This window comes from Acanthaster planci, linkage group LG04 (assembly GCF_054643075.1).
Source record: "Acanthaster planci isolate LZ-2023a linkage group LG04, COTS_SCS, whole genome shotgun sequence".
Classification (NCBI taxonomy): Eukaryota; Metazoa; Echinodermata; class Asteroidea; order Valvatida; family Acanthasteridae; genus Acanthaster; species Acanthaster planci.
The window spans coordinates 15,589,763-15,611,967 of NC_141780.1; the positions used below are offsets into that span (position 1 = coordinate 15,589,763).

The 22,205-nt window shown below is 42.0% G+C and overlaps 1 protein-coding gene across 2 annotated transcripts in view; it reads right to left on the bottom strand.

Moving 5' to 3' along the window:
• LOC147799419 (histamine H1 receptor-like) overlaps positions 1 to 21,990 on the bottom strand; it is a 28,150-nt gene extending 6,160 nt beyond the window's left edge. The window contains exon 1 of one of the 2 annotated variants that reach the window (XM_087136226.1): positions 21,902 to 21,990. The gene's annotated coding sequence lies outside the window, so the exon portion shown is untranslated. Of the gene's footprint in view, positions 1 to 2,629; positions 2,717 to 21,901 lie in introns of those variants that run through there. The other variant, XM_087136227.1, reaches the window with a different exon arrangement.
• Positions 21,991 to 22,205: the final 215 nt, after the last annotated feature.

A 22,205-nucleotide genomic window follows, 5' to 3' on the forward strand; every position in this document is an offset into this window, starting at 1 on the left:
TTAATGCACTGTTAATCCCCTTCGTACGAAAGGAAATTACCTGCCTCATCACCGCATTGGGTTTTTTGCCAACATACACGATGAAAAACATTGATGTTCGCACAGGTCAGTCTGAATTCAGCCCGGTTCATACTTCGGGCGACAGCGAACACGAACGCGCATCTGTGACGTCAGATGAAATATTCGCGTCGCGAATCCGTGAAAGTTCCAACACATTTCAACTTGAGTGAGATGACCCTGCAAGGTTTTCGTGACTCAAATTCGCTTCGCTTTCGCCTTTCGCCTGAAGTATGAACCAGCACAACTGCAGTATCTCGAGTCTGTCAAAATTCGCTTCAAGAGGGCCTGCCGGCTCACATTGACAACAATAGAACTTAATGAAAAATACAAAATCATACCAAAAACAAATACAACCAAAGCGTGTGTGACGATCATTCTTCATTTATTAGAGGATTCCTTTTTACACTGTTTAAAGTCTTTGTTTAATGTTTTACATTTTGCTGCAAGAGTTTGAAATCTAATACACGAAAGTAGCCTACCACTGTCAGCATGTATTGTGTAATCTTTAAAGCAAAAGATAAACAAGGGAAGAAAAACACCTAGTACGGCGAGAATTGACTCGGAATTACCCAATAAAAAGTTGTTTTTTCAGTACATTAAATTGACACGTATGTTAGAGGGCTTTCGCTCGGTGCACAATATACACGTACAAGTGAGTGCACATGAAAACGTTGATAAATTCAAGAAATACTTCATCAAGATCCGTAGAAAGTGGAGGAAACCACTCTTTATCCAGCTGTCCTCACCATAGCCCTTTAAAAAAGAACATTTTCGGGCAAATTTTTTTCTGGTGGTATCTCTTTCGGGGGAAATATTCCACAGAGGACACATTTACTCTGTTCTACACTTTCCCTGAAACGTAACTGCGAATTGAAAGTTGTTGGGGTTTTTAATATATGACTTGCTTTGTTTGTTTTGTTCTGTGTGGTTTGCTTTGTTTTCATTTATGTTCACTTTCTTGGCCATTTGCAAAATCCCAACGTTTAGAAATCTCGGGACGAATTTTTGAGTCAAGACTTGTTACTTTGAACGTACATGTATATATGCATTATTTTTAACATATGGCTTGCTTGGCTGGTTGGTCGGCTTGTTGGCATGATGGTTTGGTGGTACAGGAGTATTTTAGTCGGCCACAGTGTTGCTGTACTTTGAATTTGTTGCTAGGCTCACAACTCAAATTACATCAACATGGCGTTCATAGTCCCAACTCGTTGTATAACATTGAAATACTAGTCGCAAGAACGCGAGGGATGTTCAGCTGCCATTAATGGAATGATTCGATCGAAGTCTGATCAAAATCTTATTCTAATACTTACGGAGAACAAGTGAATAAGATGAAATCTTAGAAGATTATTAAAGTTGCAGAGCTGGATAATTTCTTGTTGCACTGTAAATCCCAAGAAGCAATAATTGCTTGTTCTTGTTTCTTATTCTTTGTTTCTTCACCTGACGCAAGCACAATCAATTCCATCCATGACATGTATTGCTCAGCCGCACTGGAGAGTATGCACCGACGCCGTCGTCGAGTTTAAAGTTTCACGTGGTAATTCTAGCACATCACTTGTTGGGACATGGGGAGACCCACGCGCCAAAGCGGAACAAAATGGTGTCAGGAATGGGATGTGTGGTATAACGGTCCGAGTCTCATGGAGTCTATACACTGACTCCAACACAGAAAGCTAAGATTAATCACACATTTATCCATGCCAGCTAGGCGATTAGTTTTCGTCTTTGAAAACATCTTCAACACTCACCTTAACAGATAACTTCAGTACACGTAGTGTGGAGTAAAAAAACGAAATGTTCACTATAAGGAACAACAATGTTAAAAATATAATGTGCATGTACTGTGTAATCCAAGGGTATGTAAAATAAATCACGATACAGTTCACTCAGGTGCGACGCAAGCCCGTGGCATACTAGCGCAGACGTCTTCATTCTCTACCGCTAAGCTCGCAGGGTCAGTTGGCCGGTTCGAGACAGATGAGCCGCGGATAAGGCGCCATCATCCTGGGTCAAACGACGTAAATTTTGACGCTGGGCAGATGTTATTATTTCAGATATTGGCTGTTTACCCTAAACCGGCGTGTATTTTACAAACGATATTTCCTCAGTGACTATCAAAATACGTAGGCGAAGAGCAGAATACCCAAAAAATCTGTGGACTTGCCGTGTCATTATACGTCATTTAGCGGTGAGTATATTTAGAGATGCATGCATCAATATTGAAGACTTCTAAGCAGAAATCAAAGTCAGTGTGTGAAAGTACTGCTTCAATTAATCCCTCTCGTCATGGGAAGACTCTGGATGTGACACGTATGTGGTGGAAACCAGAAAACGTGGTACAGTGTATTCATGTGAAGAAGAAACGATTGTCATTTCGTCTCATGAGGTCGAACATTAAACACCTCCAAACTGCTTTTCAAAATGTAAAACGCCTTCAAAACGCGGCATCAGAAGAAACGCAATTGCAATTAATGAGCATTTACCGTATGACGTATTGCACAACATGGAGGCAAGACTTGCCAGTTGTCCCGAACGGCAAACTCAAATTACCAAACATTCCTACCTTTAAAGTCAGAGATCGCACATTAATGTCTCCGTCTGCCAGCCATGTTCTCCCCTGTGGTATCGGTTTATCTCAACCAGAGTGAGATTCATCCCGGCTAGCAGCGCCGGCGCCGGGCTAGGAACGACACAAGGAGAATTCGCCGGATTTGCCTTCCCTATATACAACTAGAGATTGATTTTTGTCCGGGCAATAAAATGTCGTGAGTGGCGATGGGGTTTCACCTCGTATGGGAAGGCACGAGCCTTCCTAGACGTCTTGACACAGAAAAGGGGGGAAATGGTCCTGGATTCTCCTTCGATCGTTACGACTCTCATAACCGCCAAGAAGCGATCTGCAACATTACAGGGGCGGAATGTGACACCTCATGCGCAGCTGCACGTGCGAACTGCCTGATTTGCCAAGCGCGACCCTCCTTGCGTCCACACGCCGGCGAAATTATCAATCCCTCTGCTGTCGTGCTGACGGTGGGCTGAAGATGATCGGTTTGTCGCTTAAGCACGAGTCACAAGCACAGAATAACACGGCTAATTGCAGAACGGGACGCCGGACGTGTTTACCAAGCCCACCGCCAAAAGTGCAAGGTGTAGTCCGGAAGTGATGGGCTGAGAACTCGATGCCCTCTCACATCTCATGCAGGCCAGACCTAAACGGAAGGAGAGCCGTTGAGTGGCTAGGTTCCAGCTGATAACACCCACCGTCTATTTTTTTTTTACTTCGGAAATTCTAATTTGATTTCCGGTTAATCCTTAGCCATGAAAATGTGCTGTTCAATTTGATTTTGGCGCTGGGTCGCACCAATCAAGGATGCGGTACGAGCACAATTTATTCTATGTAGGCCCCTATTACGTAGGCCTATATTTATGTCAGAAGAAGATCGTAAATCGCGTATCTTGCCGGGCACTGGAGGCTGTTTCCTTGCACAAAGTACAGTTTTTGGTTAATGCTATGATGAATGTAATTGATGTTCAAGGAAAAATTTCCGTATTCTGTAAAAAAAATGGCAGGCACAAAAAGAGCGCAAATCGTGAGCGACATCACGAACTAACGCACAAGTCCAAGTTTGCTGCATAAAGATGCATTTCGTGAAGACCGTGAAATGAACAATTACAGTAACATGAACTGACACAAAATGTACGCACGCAGTCTCAAATGAACGTGAGATTTAACCCTAATCTCTGTGTGGAGTAAGTCAAATCATATTGAAATCGGAGGAGCGAAAACAGGGTTAAAGATTTTGGTTTTCGCGAAGTCACATATGAGAATGTTTTAGATATAAGATTCAGAGAAAATTATGTCATGTTTGACACGAATTATGTTTGTAGAAATAGCAGCAGGTAAATAAATCATTCTCACTTGTGAACGAACAATGGTTTTATTGCATGAAAAAAAATGCTTTGAGACTTAAATAAGGGTGAAACTTCGTGAAAACGACAGATACGTGCACTGTACATTCGAAGCGAAAGTGACATCACGAAGCATTTGCAGCGAAATTTCGCGCCAGTTGAAACGTGTTCGGCCTTTTTAGTTGGTGATGACTGAGACGATATATGGTCAACCTGCTTAGTTTTAAATCGAATCGGGCGAAGGGCCTTGCGGTTATCGTCACCTAGAATTCACAGAATGGTCTTTGCACGTGGACTTTTCAATGGGTAATACCGAGCAAAAAGTCCACGGCTTACCACTCGGCAGTAGGAGCACGATAAGCAACCGATTTTCGAAAAAAATCGGTATCTAAACGCGTGCTCTACATCAAACAAAAACGCATGGAGGTTTTTGTTGGCAAGACAAGAGAAATGCACTGGGGCGAATCCTGCATAGTGCTAAAGCAAAACAAAACACCTTTGATAAAAATAACTTCCAACTGCTTCCAATGGTGCCACAAAATGAAAAGAAAAAGGAAAAAAAAGGTCTTGCATTGAACAACTTTTATCAGGAAAAATCAACCATTCCTTTGAGGTCAACATAAACCGGTACAAAATCCTTGGCTCGATATTACAATAAGCGTTTCCAGAGCATTTTGCCAAAATGCAGCATCAACCATGGATTAAACGTTTTTGCAAAACATAACAGACGTCACTGACTGAAAGGTAACCCTATTATCAACACACCGTGCAGGGCTTTCACACCTTCAGGGAGCTCTAATGAAGAGCAGGACCCATTGGACCGCTTCGTTAGATCCCAATAGAGGGCAAAATCACTTCGTATGGCAAGCTTTTGTGTAACTGGTGAAGTAGCTGAAGGAGAATTTTGATGTGTAGTTCTTTGTTGGCAGATGCAGATTTTTACCAATGCTGGCCGTATATGGATTGTATTGCTATAATAAAACTCTTAATCTGGTTTGAAAGACAAGAGGGTTGAACCAAATAAATTTTGATTTGGTTGAGTTTTTTTGTAAGGACAGCTTTTTGCTGCTTCTGTTCCTTCCAGTTTTAGAGATATTGTATGATGCGACTTCTTTTAATGAACATTATATCCAGCATTTTGTGCGACATTTCTTGCAGATTCTACAGATGCAATGATTCATCTTAACATAACAGCCAAACTGCACACAAAAGGTCCCAGGGTCACTACAGTGAACACCAATAATGCTGCTTTCCCATATACTGTTATAGAACGACCAACGGAGTGCATTACGGCGAGCGATGCACCCAAAGTACAAAGTAATTTTTGTCTGGTCTTCTGCTTCTTCTTTTGTCTAATATCCCTGTAAGGACTTGCTGTGTAATTGAATAAGGAGGAATAATTGAATGAAAGGAAAAAAAAAGATTTACCTGCCAGGAAACATTGCATGCGCGGCCGTATGTTTTGATACTCAAAGCCTTGGTACATCATAGAGCGAAGCAAATCAACCGCGCCTGAAGAACACCGTACGGCTGTAGTTAAACCCGGAAGTACGGCTGACGAGCTGCCGCGCCATGCTTAACAGCAAGAAACATACGCCACGCCGTTAACTGCCCAAAGAGCAAAGCTGTGCTAGCCTTCATAATAGCTTTCGTAATTCACCCTATAAAGTACCGCCCCTTTTGGTCCAAGCAGCCTGCACGACTGAGCAGTTATGTTGCCCCTAAATTGCATTCCAACCTCATTTGCAAATCCGGAGACGTCCAGATCGTTTGCACACTCCCCGTAGTTGCCAGGAGATTTTTTGAAAGAATGCACCAGAACTAAAACATTCACTAACGATCAACACTTAATATTACAGCATAGCACAAAATTATGCAAAGTACTGAAATCTAAATTCGAACAAAGAACTGAAGATTCGACAGGATAAATACTTTCCTTCATGGTTGGCAGTTTGTACATCGCTCATAAGACTGTAAGATGAGTGGGAACGATTGTACAGATTTTTCACGACTGAACAATTTTAAATCAAAGAAAATACGCGAGAACACAGACAAAACCGAACATTAGCGGGGAATCCAAGATAACAAGATGTTACTTCATCTGTACAAGGTAGTTTGCCGAGTCCCAAAGATAGGATATGCATCTTAATATGAGGATGATAACGAGTTACATATGCTGTCAAGAATTCCTTTTCTCTCTCAGTAGAACAGTTTCGTAAATACTGAATTATTTTCACTTTACAGTCTGTGCACCAGAAAACCTCAAGGTCCTTATCAGCACAAGGGAAAGGAATTTGCGGAGCCTGTCAACCACGTGAAAATCCGCATCCTTGCCGCGCGTCACCATGGTAACTGTCACTAGTGAAGCAATTCCTAGGGGGATTTCGGAGGCTGCCTGAAAGGAAAGCTTCAAGCTGGACGTCGGGATCGATCATCACCTAGAAAGTTCCATTTGTCGACAGCAATATAATCCGGATCACGACCGCTAAATTATGTTACAAACCAAATACTTTGAAGTCTACTTTTCTCCGGTCTGAAGAGGTTCAGTCTGTGTTGTTATGACCTCTCCTTAACCACGGCATTTTGTATAAGCTGGTTACAATCACGTGGTTGTATTTACTTTACTCCGAAGGTTCGCGTGCCGACCAATCGATTCACTGTCAAAAATATCCCATTTGAACACTGAATGGTACAGAACAGTTTCAAAGTGATACAGCCTGTCACTAAGAAAAGCCTAGAATTTATTAGATACAAACAGGTTTTGCTTATTAGTTTTCCCAACAACGACAGGTGTAGGCCTATGTGACAACAATTCCAGCGTGGTGTTGAACTCGATTTATTATTTACACCATTATAGTGTCCTATGCTAGTTTTCCTTTCATTTCCATGTACAAAGGTGCATAAGGTTTAATTCATTAGGTTTAATTCATGCATGCGCAGCCTTGCAGGCTGAAAAATAATTATTACTTAAAATGTGACCAAGCACGAAAGGCCTTACCACATTGACACACCTTGATGTTTCTTTCTTCTAAAACCCGCGGTTTATCTGGAAGCCGTTGTGCACCCCACGATGGTTGGGAGCAATTTTCCGAGAGAGGAGCCCCCCCCGTGATGCTCGAAATGAGGGAGATCACTCACGGCAAACGTTGCGTGCGTAGCAGTCTGTGAAGCCCCGTAATAAGCCAAGTCAGGTTGTGCGAGTTCACTCGTTGCAGTGGGAGTAACGCAGCTACTGCCAGCAGCAGAGATAGGCCAAGCTGGAACGACTTGCCACGAGGGGTTGAATCGCCGAGTGAATGATATAGGCCTACCGGTTGCGCATGCATGGGGCTTGTGGTTACCATCAAGTGACTTGGAGCTTAAGTAATGTCTAAAAGCACGGTTTGGTAATGTCCGATGAGTGCTCTGTGGACGGTAACAATCGGTGTTAAAGCTGCGCCTATACGAGACCCATTTTGTATTCATTCCATGAAAGTCATTTCCCCCTTGAAAAAAATGTGGCGTCATTTTGAAAATTGCTGTTATAACGTTTTATTTGTTGGTATAATGCAGCCTTGTGACCGGATATTATCCAAGTCGTGTCCTCCTTCAGATGTAAAAATGAGATATATAACATGCGTACTTAATCTGTTGGGAATGCATCTTTGCACGCAAGAGGACACCGCGTTGGACTTAAACGCTTTCAGCCGGTGACATTTGTGCAATTTATCTGAATATTTCATCCGCTAGGAGTGAATCCGCGCAGAAAAAAATCCCAAGATTGAAAAAAAAAAACTTGTTGCGATCTAGAAAATCCCCCTGCCCACTTGTGGGGGAACAATAGCATCTGTTTCTTAATTCATCTAAGATCAAACGTAAAGGTAAAGTCATACAGTGTACAGACACTCAAACTACACAGCGCTGTTAATAATTAAAGTGTTTTCCGGAAAATGCCACGATGCGAAGCATGCAGGTAATACATTACTGGTACCAAAGTTACGTAAAACTTTGAGCAGCATCATAAAATGTCCTGGACCAAAAAGTGAAGGGGGGGGGTTGAGCTATAGATTGCTCGAATCACGTGGATCAGAAATTGGGCCTGTAGTCTGGATGTCTATGGTTCGAATTCTGCATGATATCTCTTTCCTGATCTAAGGCTTCTTCAGGTATGGTTCCAGTTAGAAAAAAATCAGGTCTGGATAGTCGTTTAATTTCCTGCCCAAATTTAAATCATTCAGGCTTGTTGTATTCAAGGGAAAATATACTCGCTTTGCTTATTAGCGTGGTGCACGTAGCACATAATACGATCCTTTGTTAGTCACTGCCACCTTTTGAATCCTGACATTTTTCTAGGTAAACATAATTTAAGTTTAATATGATGGTGCATAGTCGGATTGGGTGATGTCACGGAACTACAATAGTATATCGAAGGTCTCGAAACAGGCTTTATTCATTCACGTGAATGTAAAAGGTCTTGTATGAGCGAAACGTCAGGGCCCGTGGTCTTCCCCTCAACCAAACATTTCTTCAAAATACAAAACCTTATATATTAGGTCGAGACTTTGGTCAACCGAAGCAGCGTCAGCATATATAACGCCCTAAATATTTCATGTGGGCGACTGGATGCCAGACAGAAAACATGCGCACAAATGGCCTAGGCGACAAAAAATGTGAGCGGGCCATTGACTTTGATGACCATTTTCTCTCAAGATTTCTGGCTTTGTTCTTTTTTCTTCAGAAAATCCCATTAAATCGTTTTTGGTATTAGTCTCTAATCCAAGCGCGATTTTTAGTTCTCTGTAAAGACTGTAAAAAGACTTTATACTCGTGACGTTTCCTGTTCGCACAAGATCGCTGTTTCTTAGTATGACCCTCTTCCATCCTAAGTAGTATACATCGTTAGTGTTTTTGGAGCCAACGTGTACATGTACTGTACCCATTCGATTCGCTGCTTTCTGCACTTGCGAAATCTGAAGTACCAGATCCCTTTCTCTTTGGAATCTATTTTTTGTGCTGTCGTGCAACCCCAGACCTAACAACTGGATACTTGTTCCCTAGTGTTTTAATTATTGATGTAAAGCCAGTCTGATTGACATGTTGAATGTATCCTTTGAATACTGCTCAAAAATTTATGTAAGATCCAGATGATCTTTAGCAATCTTGAGCACACCTTGAGTTTGAGTACAACTGTTAGTTACAACCAAACTTGTAATATTTTGATCATTCGTCATGGGCTTATCATTGGTGTTAAAGTCGCACTAGTCTCAATGATTGTATGTATTAAGTAAGGTATGAAATGAATGTATCCTGGTGTGTTTGTCAAACGGTATAGATCTGCAGTGACATTGATCCGAATCCAAATAAAGCAGGCTTTACGCTGATGGGCCCATTAACTCTTAGCTATGAAAAAAGGTACTCATTTTTGAGTAGGCCTAAACTGAAAGAATGTAGATGAGAAGATTTTATCCCTTGATATATGTGCCTTATTTGAGAATATTCATGCAACTTAAAACGAGCATTTAAAGCCATGACATCATTACAAATGTATGCTGAATAACATGGAAACCAGGAAACGATGAAGGTTTTTAAAAATTCTGTTTGATGTTTGATTGACCAGGAGTTGGTGACTAATTTGTTGGGTAAAAGATTTAACCAACACTGTTGCCCAATATTGGGTCAAATATCAACTGTCTAAATTATTGAGTAATTCTGAACCAACATCTAATTCAAAAATTAGCCAAACATTAATTTTGTTTAAGGGTTGCCGGTACTACCCGATTTTTAAGCAAAACTTTTGACCAACTATTTATGTCAAATTTTTACCCAATAATTGAACAAACCTACTGCCCAGCTACGGTTGGTTAAAGTTTTGCCCAACTTTTTGACCAGTTGATGTTTGACCCAAGGTTGGTCAAAAAGTTGTATAAACTTTGACCAACAAGATTTGCAAATTGCAGTGCAGGTTGAATGGTAAGCTATGTACGTACAGTATGTGTACATTGAACATCAGTAAGAGTTTACAAATGTACGGGTTGGCTCCAAGAACACTAACGATGTAATTTATGCTACGTGTGATGGAAGGGGGCCATACTAAGAAACAGCGATCTCGTGCACACAGGAAAAATAATGATTATACAGTCTTTTTACAGAGCACTAAAAAACCTGCTTAGATCAGGAACTAAAAGCAAAAACGATTTAATGGGATTTTCTGAAGAAAAACTGAATGCCAGAAAACCTGAGAGAGATATGATCATCAAAGTCGCACCCCTGTACGTTTTCAATGACCCACTCACACTTCTTGCCGCCAAGGCCATTTGTGCGCATGCATCCATAATTATAAATTTATTAGTGAAAAGGTCTATTCTCGTCGCAAGAAGAAAAGTGACAGCGACGGGAAGATGGTAGGACAAACAGAAATCATACCACATAGCAAGGTGTGCAGGCGTGGCATACTTAGTGTGGACCTCTGCACAAAAGAAATACACGTAATGTAGGGTGTGATGGCGTTCTGTCGACTCGCACACGTCCACACAGTGCCCCCCCCCTGAAAAACAGCTTCAGAAGCACGATGGGGTCAGGTTTATCAGTGGCAAATGAAGAGGAACAGTCCAGGAAATCAAGATCAAAAATTTAAATCGACGGACTTATCATAGTTGCAGAAAAGGAGCATTTTCCTCAAGTTTCCTTAACCACAGGAGAGCAAGGGATTGTCCACACATATGTGAAACAAGCATCCGTGTGGGGTAGGGGACGAGGAAATTATGATTAAAAAAATAAATAAATCAGTTTACCCACACAGCGTAATGGCCAATAGGGGCACATTCATTTTTGGCCGTGAAGTAGATTTATAAAGTCAAGGCAACACTGGGTACGAATTTGCATATTCAGTTCCGACAGCGGCATCAGTGGCCGTTTTGACTTCACATTTCACGCTGAATGTGCGTTGACGTGATACCGAGTTGACACTTCTGCAGAAATTTAATGCAAGTGGGTTGTACAGTAAAGGATTTATCATTGTGAGGGAGGTAGTGTTGTTATTCGAAATGGGGCCTCTTTTCGGTTAGATTACAGTTTGATGGTTACTGTTAGGATCAGGATCAATGCTAAAATTAGAGACATTTAGGGCTGGAGATTGGGTTAAAGGTTAGGGTAAAGGTTGGGGTTACAGTTAGGTTACATATAAGTTGGGATTGAAGTAAAGAAAGGATTGATATTGGGTTATAGCTTTAAGATATAGATTGAATTATGCTATAGGTTTACGTGGCTGTGAAGTTTACATTGCTGTTGACTGTTCTATTTAAAGTTTATCACGTTCAGACAATATACAAGAAATATTGCAAAGGTGCGTGCCTAAATATAAAGCTATGGATGCTCGGATGATAACCAGTCACTTCTGGTGCATGACATCCAGTGTTTACTGATACAGACAGGCCACTGAACATCGCACATGATCATCCACAGCATAACGAGAAATGACAATCAGCATGGCGGGTCAAAGTTGCTGATAACATCAGCTGTCCGACACTTTGGCCAGATTTCCTCACAAAGTTGTCCACGTAACATCCGACAGAGGTATTTTATCGTTGAACGTCAGTCTTTGCGTTTGAGTATAAAATATCCAGCCTGTGACGGTTCCGCCTCCACACGCAATGTCGAAAGACAAAAAAGAGCATTTCGAACCCAGCATGACCAATGAGGGCCAGTGTAAAAAAAGACAACTGCATTTTCGACCTATTATACCTCTGAGTGTAAGAACTGTGGAACTGTGGTTTAAGAAAAATTCCTCCCAGACGTGAGGAAATTGTCACATAAGCAAAACAACAAACAGCCAATTAAAGACATGTCCAATTTTTCACCTGCCCCCCAATCACAACTGATATGAAACGTACAGTATTTATAGTTGAGGATTTGTTTGTCACAATCTGGCGCTTTAAACATTCAGTGCGGCTTGCTGGCTGCCCAAACAGGCCATTCAAATGATGCGATCAAATAAACTAGAAAGTACAATAAACTGCAACTATTTTGCAAACAAACATGACAGTCGACTATCTTCGTAGGAGACATTGAAATTCCCTTTATGGCGCAACCCAATCACACTGGGGCATATCGAAGTACCCTCTAAGGTAAAAGCCAATGGCAATTGTACAAAATATTCCTGGCAAGAAGGAACGATCGAATTCAGGTTGGTATTTGCACGCTGAATGTGAACTGTCTCTTATGCCGAAACACAATATCGCATATTTGTTCGCTGCCTGATATAACTGCTGCCGTACAATATACATCTAAAGGAATGAGATTTGATCCGAAATTACGCGCAGAGGAGCCACTCACTTCTTTGGCAGCGCGAGACAGGATTTGAAAATGTGGTGCTTGAACTGTGATTTGGTGTTGGAGTCGAGAAGTAGTGCACTCGTGGGGGGCACTCTGATATTGAAGTCCACGAAGGCGTACGTGCATACACTGACTCGATGGATTTGACGGCACGTCCTGCAGCACAGACTGATGATGAGGGTAACAATAGATTTATTTATAGTTTCTGTCAAATTCATATTGCGTCCATTTTGGTGGGCAACAGCATACCATCCACAGTGGTGTACTTCTAAACTGCAAGCACTCTTTACAGGTGTAGTAAAGGCTATTTCCCCTACCAACAAGACTGGGATTTTTCATTTCAAAATAGCGACGAATTTCATCTTATTTAGCACATAAATTTCTTTCAGAAGTGGGAATTTCCAGAGGAAATACCCCTTCTGTTTCGGGTGAGGCACTCTGAAATATACAGTATCAAATCAAATTTTAAACACAAGTTCAATTTTTCCAATCAGAGTCTGTCAGCAAAAGTTAAGAGCACGACACAAAGTAACATGACAAATAAGTTTCAAATCTGAAGTGGAGTCCAATTACAAATTAGAATGCATTATTTTTTATTCCAAAATACCGTTTTTGTTCGCATAATTCTTTAATGAAGGGCGTTGGCAGTGAAATACAGATTATGGAGATTGCCACACGAGATGAAAGGCTGGTTCTCTCATGTTAAACTGATTGAAGTCCTTCAAATACGAAGGCTTTCAGCGTGTTTTAAAAAACACAAAATAAGCTATACTTTAAACCCAAACCTTTTTAGGAAATTTCCCTTCAGGCTGCCCAGTAGTGGTGGAATAATTATTGTCACAATACAAATATACAAAAGAAACAAATTAGAGGGAACTTGAAAGTAAATAACGGAAACACTGCACCAACCCATCGAAACGAATTCATGTTGTTTTTGTCGTCAGACGTCAAATTTGTCTTTAATAATAGACACAGACGCTCAACAGTGTCGGTCAGAATACCTGGGGAGCGAGGCCACGTCATGACGCGTCATATCGGAAAGAGGGGGGAGGCATCACACGGAGGCAAGTCTAGATGGGAAGTCAGAAGTGTTTGGCGTCACTCTCCGCGGAACAGTCGAATCTTCATTTCCCGTGCATGTGTCTTCAATTTCACGGCAATTACGGTCCCCCAAGGACTCGTAGAAAGCTTACAATTGGCTTAGGTAGTGTCCGTCTCGTGAAGGTTTCGGCACAGGTAATCTCAATTTCGAAATGTCAGTTACCAGCCCAGACTTCTCTTGAACTGCATTCCGACTTCTCTTTAATTGCCATCCTCTCTGTGAGGATGGAAATGTAAATAAAATGTTGATAGAATAGTGTATTTAACAGTCAAGATGCTATCGCCGTCAGCGTGGTTATAAAAGATGTGAAGTAGAATTTGGAAGAAGATGTTGCAATAAGACTGCAATATGAGAGGTTGCCCAAGGTGGTAGCTCAGAACTTAAATTCAAACGCACCATGACATTATCACTTGTGGTTATTATCATTCGAATTGCAAAAGCTGTGTGGGTGCACTTCACGGCGAAACGGGAGCTCTGGGTTTTTTTTTTGCGAGAAACGCTCGTAAAATATAATTCAAGGGTGCAGTTCCTCCGTAAACACACGAAAAAACAGAAATCCGTCCGTTAATTAACTGGTTCAGTGATCTATACGGCGATGTTTCATTTTGCCATCTTTGACGATTATTGTTTGGAGTGGAAAACGCCTATACCTCCACATTAATATTTGAACTGCATAGGCCTCTTGGCAAAACACACAAGACAGAAAAATCTAAACCTTCCAACAAATGATTATCAGTAGTAAAAGCTATTTAATCTTTCGAAGATACCGTTTAAGTCAAATCCAAAAGTCCCATGAAACCGACTGTCCAGCAAAACTCTCTCTACTCACTGTAAATGACATCCCATCTTGATTGAGGTGAATTCCATAGAACTTCAATAATTCTTGATGACACTTGGCCATCAATGACCATAAAATACATGGGGCTCACCTCAGCTTTCATTTTGGCGATCGACTGTATTTTCCAGTGTCCCTGAACGCTCTCCTCATGAATGACTAAGATTATTTTGGCCATAAAATTGTAGAAATACAGCCAGACCGCCTGCCGCGAGCAGTGCATCAAACACACTGAAAACATACGTGGCACTGTCCCCAGTAGCGACGCATAGCATCCACAGATTGCTTGAAATTTCCAAGTTTGAAATGTAACATGAGGAAACATGAAAGCAAGATGTATTGTCATCACATCGTATATCTTGCGCATCTCACATCCCTCTTGTAGAACAGAAATAGAAGCGTTGTAGCTAAAAACCGGGCGATGCAGATAAACAGTCTCCGATTCATCTTACCTTTGTAAAAAGAAAACAAAATCAGAGAATGTGCACAGCGTAAAGATCTGAAGCTAATCTGGATCTCATCGTTAGAGCATTCCCTGTAGATTTAACATCTATAGCCTCTCTTTTCTTCTCCTGCCGGAGGTGAGTGGAAAATCTGATCTCCGGGGAAATCTCGGCCAGGGCAAAGTGTGCAAACAGCCACCCGAACTCCAGGGAACTTATTCCGTTTGATAACACCCGCAGGCCGCGACGGGCTCCAATAACGGTGCCTTACATGTCAATTCCCCGAGGGGCAGCCGTGGTAATTAAAATGTCAAGGGGGGCCCCGCTCTATTGTGTTACCACAGCTAAGTTGAAGGGGAAAACGGTCTTTTGAGAGAGAATTTCAATTACTGGCGTCCGCCGCCATGATGGGATGCTCATCTTCTGCGTAGGAGCACAAAATTTAGACGTCATGACAGCGGACACCCTATACACGTTCTCAGGTATTTCAATACAGAGCACAGTGAGAAAAAAAAATCAAGATAGCGAACGGAGTATGATTTGAAAGTCACGTCAGTGGCGTAGCCAAGGGGATAGGAAGGGATAAATGCCCCCCGAACTCATGCCCCCTTGACCCTCTGGAAAATTGACATGTGGGGGGGGGCGGTTTCACCACGGCATCTTTAGTGCGTTGATATACGTTACTTAGACACAGACCTATATATTTTAAGCCCTGAATCGAACTGGAATGCCCCTTCCCTTAATAAAAGTTAGCCATACTTCCCTGTGCTCGTCCTTCCCTCTCAGAAGAGCCTGGCTACGCCACTGTGTCACGCCGAATGCCAACATCAAAAGTCTTGAAGACAGAGTAATAACGATTTGTATTTCTGGAACCGAAGCGAGGCTACATTTCACAACGGGAAAAAAACTCCTTCGCGTCGTAACAGTGTGCATTATAAACCTGAATGAAGTTAAGGCAGCACTGCTTGATTGTAGCCGAAGCTTTTCCTTTTGGCCTTGTACCCCGTTCAAACCTATCGTTCACGACTTGAACTAAGCCTTTGTTGGGAGTAATGCAGAAAGACACAACATAAAGTAACCATGGTTTCCCAACTGTCATAAACAGCATCGAAAGACGCTCAGGCCCTCCAACAGTGACGTCCTTTTCCCCCTTACAAATTCATGTTTGCGTTTTACTCCGAAAGAGAACATTCATTTGCGGAAGAAAAGAAAACCCACCCAACCTCTTAGAGGACTCAAGAGACCGATGACAATCTCATCAGAGGGCCCTAAGGCATCGTGAGTGGGCGATTCTATGCAATTACTTGCACGTGGGGCAAACTAAATGTTTTTCCACGTGGTTCATGTCTAACTCGGGATAGTCCCCGTTAAATTCGCAGGTAAGCCCGCCAGGCCTATGTCTGGCCGCTGATGGCTCATTATGAAAACCAAAGACCTCGACAGAAGGTCCTTATCTCCCGACCGGGCTTTATCGTCGGAAACAATCTGACATTATTTCATTAGGTGCCTTGAAACACGCAATACTGCACATGCTTTAATCCAAGGAGCATATAGGGCCATTTAATGTGCTTTCGGCTTCCTGTATTAACGAATGGAGACGCTATTAATGTTCAGCTCTGCGAAAGCTTTACCCCTCTGACTCAGTGTGGGGGGAATTAAGCGGTCTCTCACTCCGTAGCTTCATTTGCCGAAGTACTGAAACTCCTTAGGATTCACATAGGGTCCGCAGCAAGGATGTTCGCCTCTCTGTTCTTGCTATCCTGAGGGACTCTAGACGTTGTATGCATGCAGAATGGCCCAATCACGTCTAATTCTCTTGTAGTTTAGTCATTTACCAAAGGAAAAAATGGGTGCTGGGCCGCGTATTCTGAGAGTATCGTTGTATTGCAATGGATATTTTACGCGCTTTTTGAAAGTGATGCATGGATACATGTGCCATGCATCCATGATTGGCTTTCACGGGCAGGGACCCAATTTTGTACACAGACTCTACAAAGCCCGTGGTGGGGGCCAAATGCAATTACATGCTGCAATTCGCAATAGTACTAGTTTCCCAATGAAACGTTTAGTCTGTGCTACGTCGAATGGGTTTTTTTTTAACCTTGGAGAATAAACATCAGTTCATGTTGCATCATTAACATTCTGAAACAGTGTCGTTCGTGCTAGTCCGACGCATGTGGTCACTCGTCATTTTATGTCCTGTGAAAGTATGAGATCGTCGAACAAAGCCAGGTAATGTATGTTCAGAATAATTCATTATCGTGACAAAACGCAATACAGTGCTTGAAACAAATCAAGTAAATTACAATGTGGGAAGCACGTCTATGGCTCAGGTAAGCCACATAGATCCCCGGACCGGTCAAAAAGCGGTAGTGCTAGGAAAACTCGCCCGTGTAAACCTCTTCCACGGTAGGGTGCATGCATGAGAATCACTAATTAGTGGCAATACGAGACGGCGGTACTCGCGTACACGTCGTGATCTAGGTCTGCTCGAAAACATTTGCATATAAAGTGTACCCACTTTGGCATGGATATTTTAACACGAGAGTTAGTCAATTACGCCAGTCTATAATGGCGATTCAGGGACAGTCAGTACATAGCGAAAAACCACTCGCTAAAATTGAAGGATGTTTCAGGTATATTCCATGTGACACTTTCAAGGCTTTTTTAGGGGGGGTTGTGCGATAAATGCCCTAAATTACTCGTTTTTGATTTCGAATTCGGTGAAAAATATCTTGCACCCTAGGGGGAAAAACTTGAAAAACATCACGAAGGGTAATATGGTTGTGAGTCAATGGCACTCTTATTCAGAAAGAACAGAACTAACCCTTTTCTTTTCATAAATTCCACAGTGCAATCAAGTTTAACGTCGAGTGTAACGTCGAGTTTACTGCAACTTAAGACCATGAAGCCCCCGAGGGCCCAATACAAAAAAACGAGTAAAACATTTGGCGCGTTGTTCGCGGTATGTTTCCACTTCGTTCCGTTTAAACGACTTCCTTTTACTTCTGATCTTTCCGAGTCGTCATGATTTCCAATCGAAATTTCAACCTTTGGAAGACCCACCAATTCAATTTTGAAATCAACTGTGGGAAATTTTCGACGATTGTCGGGAGAGTTTTGGAAGCTGGATGGGTAGCAACGCTGCATGCTCAAAAAGGCTGTCCGCCTCGAGCAGAAGTACCCCTTATCGAGTAATAACATCCAGGTCGGAAATGTTCTTTTTTGTTGTTAGGACGTGCATTTCATAGTCGTTTGTGAGTCAGCGAAGAGCTGTTTCTATCTGAAGAGCTCCGCTACTACGAAAATTGCGCCCTCTCTTGGTCGCGCATAGGGCTCATGATCACGGACGTATATTAAAAACCTGGACTTGGAACGCCTTTGTATGGAGAAGAAGCCAACCAACGGCCATTTTACCGAACCGAATAAAAAAGCGTGGGTTGGCCCCCTTCTATTGACCCCTTCTATTGACGTCAGAAAGAACAAAGGCGGGCATTACCAGGAAAGCTTTGTATTCGGCTCGGTAAAATGGCTGCGAGTGGATTTAATGACTCTCATAAGCTGCTTAAGGGCATTGCGAGTCCAGATTTTATTATACACGTCTGTGCTCATGATGGCCAACTAAACATTTCAAACCACTGAAATCGTGGTATGCAATCACAAATGGGTACGTCAAACTGAATCCCTACACTGGAGCCTGCCAAATAAACTGCTTCATAACGTCTGCTGCTGAAATTCACACCGAGCATGCAAGAGACCTTATCCCACCCTAGTGCAAAATCACATCAAGTCTGAGGTGGGACTAAGACCTATTGCGCCTCGATATTTCCCACTCAGAGCAGGCGCACTTTCCCCCACATTAGCCCGTTCTCCCCAAACGTATAATTCACCATATCTCCTTTTTTTTCTACCTGAAATCGTTTTGTCATGTACATTTTGTAAAGCCCTCACCATCTTGAACGGCGCCATCTGTCCATTTGTCGGGAATACATGAATCTCAATCCAATGTCTTTGATCCACGTTAGAATAATACAAATATTTGGAGACGCCTGTTGGTTGTATACGCTTTGCATACGTATAAATATCGGTGCTTCAGATGAGCAGTGCTGCACAGGCGTCTTGATATGTACCATTTACATCCTTTCACGGCTTTCGTTGAAAATACAAAAAGAAAGACGTGATTGTTCCTATTTCCGTTCAACCTCGGCTCCGTCCATTCTTTTGACTCCACTTGCCAAGGCTGGATGTCACATGCACGAGTAGTATAGTGCTCCAGGGTACAATCCAATCGAGGAAATTTTAATTATCTGTTTTGCACTGCGCATCTACGACCTTTAAATGCTTTAGCGCAAAAGAACGTAACTGATACGTCGAGCACATCATGGCACTGGAGTAGAGAATTTAACAGGCGATCGTCTGGCTCAGGGTTCCCTAAATCTTCCAGCTCTGGTTCATTGTGAGACAAGCCGCGGATGCAACTTTAAACACTTTGCTGAACTATTCGTCTACTGTTTCTTTTCATTTTAATTTTAAAGGTTTTTCGCTCTCCTAGACAACACGCTGCAAGGCTTGAATGGTCCTTTCAGGCTCCAGTTATTTCAACACTTTGCCTGTTGAATGGTGGGCAATTACTGACTGCCTCTGTCAACATCCGCAAGCATACGAAGACGTTCCTTATTAATCGCTGCTTTATTATTATTTATGCACGGCCAGGATGCACCCTCCCTCAGGCCCAGGGCAAGAAGTTTACCTGCGTGCAGGTAACATCTCCCCCCGCACGGATTAATCGACGCCTTTTCCCCCTTTCGTCAGAGGCCCACGAGGACCACTTCAATCGCTGAAAGCCGAGACGTGCGTCAAGCGGGAACGTTTAGCGTATAATTATGGAAATGTAGCTTTTCTTTTTTTACCACTTAATCAGAAGTCGAGACAGTGATGCCCGGAAGGACTCCCTTGATGGACTTTCATATCGTTCAGTGCTCGCTTCATTCAACCGCCACACGGACAATGCATTTCCTTCGCAATATCCTGATAAAATTGGTTGTGGTATACGTCTATGCCTACTTTTACATTCACCATGAAAAATGTACCGTTTTACCCGTTTTAACTTACTAAAGTGACCTTGAATAATAGCCATTTTAATCAAATGTTTACCTCTTACATTTTGCATACGAGAGTTACTGTGGCTGAATTTGAAGACTCTTTGCCTCGTTGTTAGTGGTAAAAATGGTACTAAAAACGACTTGAGGCAGGCATACGCTAACTTGTCAGCAAACTATGCTATCTTGTCAAAATGACAAGTTAAAGGTAGTGAACACCATTGGTGTTTTGCCGTAATTTCACAAGATTGGCTGATTACGATGTATAATATTCACAGCAGCTTACATTTCACTGACTTGTTTCATGTTTTAGTCACTGCTTCGTGAAAAATTGAGAAAAACAGCGTGGAATTTTCAACTCCAAAATCGACGGTCTTGTAATTTATCTTGCGTAAAATCTCTGTATTACAGGGTGTTCGGAGTAAGCGAACAACGTCCGTGGGTCACATGGGAAACAGACATGACAGGTTCTCATTCCCTTGAAAAAGGAGCAGCTTTCAAGGGAATGGAAATCAGTGCAGTTACCTTGGAATAATGCGCTTTCCTCGAAAATGTAGCAGTATTTACGGATTCCTGCAAAAACGTGGAACTGCCATGATATTTGGATCAAAACATTATGCTCTATTGGTGGTTTTGAATTCGCAAAGATTTTGCGTTAAGAAAATTCTTTCATTGAATAGAATTTAACTTCATACTGATCCAATTTATTCTTCACTTTACACCTTACATAGCTTCCTATAATTTCAGTTAACAATGTTTTGGTGAATTCTGTCGGTATATTTTGAGCTGCTTTTAGGTTTAAATGGAGACTCCCACAACATCTGCAAAGACTACACAGCAGAAAAGACGAATTACTGCCTGTTAAAGAATGTGATGTGCGAAGTGAAATGAACTCATACCATGGTCGGCCGGGAATGTAAAAAAGAGAACAAAATGTCTGTTTTCTCGAAAACAACAGCATTCTGGGTGGAAATATTTGACAGACTGGTTGAACCTGTTATGTACTTTCTTTAAAGTAAGATATTTCAGGATTATACCGTAGTCTGATTTGGAGGATTTTACCAATGGTCTTCCCTACCTTTGAATACTGTAATTTCATGCCACCTAACATCTAACGTACGTCAATTTTTGTGAATCTTCTTTGGTAAACTATGAAGTCAGACATGCGAGATGAAGTTTATAAGAAAACGAAACTGTTACACGCTGGAGACACGACTACGATTATTTGAAAAATACAATTCCTTTCAGTTTAATTTTGATGGACATTGTCTGCTACAAACTGATATGTAAAGAAAAAATGGAAATCGGTCAACAAGAGAAACGTTCTCATTTAAAAAATATGTATCTATAAAATCGTTAAAAAATGGAGTTACAATAATATTTTACGTTTTGTTATTCGTGATTCGGTGTACTTGTGCCTTGATCTTCAATTAACACCCGCAAATCCCGACAAATGAGAAAACGTGCCAAACATACAAAAAGATCTACTTATTTATACGGGTGGTTATGACGCATAATCAGGAACGGCACAACATTTTACTTTGCCGCCTGTCTGGATGCGTGACTTAAAAGAATTATCGGTGCCAAGAGAGCAAACATAACCGTAACACGATTATTGGCGAAGTGGCCGTTGGAGCATTGAGGGGATACGAACAAGCACGTCTGACCTTGGATTCCGACCCCCGCCAATTGCCGATATTACTTTTTCGTCACTGAAAAACGAGTGCAAGCAATTTAGCTGGCGGTAAGTCAGCAGAACCAATCGGGATGCGACGCCATTGTCTCGTGTAGTGGAACGTGGTTATTATGTGTTCAGTAGTCAATGACTCATACGCGTCGGACAGAATGTATGCAGGTCACAATCTGTATATGCGAAATTCAAGTAATGTTGCAATTTTACTGCCCAAACGCTGTACCTGCCATTCAGGCGACTGGTTTGACGCGCTCTACCATGAACTGCTCTATTTTGTGAAAAATTGCATCTGCAAAAAACTTTGAGGCTATCACCACTTGGCCCAAATGTTACGGCAAATCGCAAATGGAAGGCTAAAGACAGTTCTCTTAGGGGCAACATTTCAGCTACAACACCAAGAGAGATGTTAATATGAAACGATAACCGTCTTAACGAGGCACGTACCTGAATCTATTGCCTTGTCGAAGCTTCTACATCGCCACAAAATAACCGCGTCCGAACAATCATCATACAGGTCCCTCTCCACAACTTTAAAAGGAAACAGAAAAAGAGATGAAACACATGAAGTCAGTTTGATGTTCTACCAGCAAATAACCATATCGCATCACGCGGTTAAAAGCAAGAGACACAGCTAAACCCTTCCCCCTTAACTCACGCTGTAGCTCATGATCCCGAGACCTCTCTCGATGGGACTTGTCATAAAAGTTGTCGAATGGAAACTGCTGTCGAGTTAAGTTCGGTTCCAGCA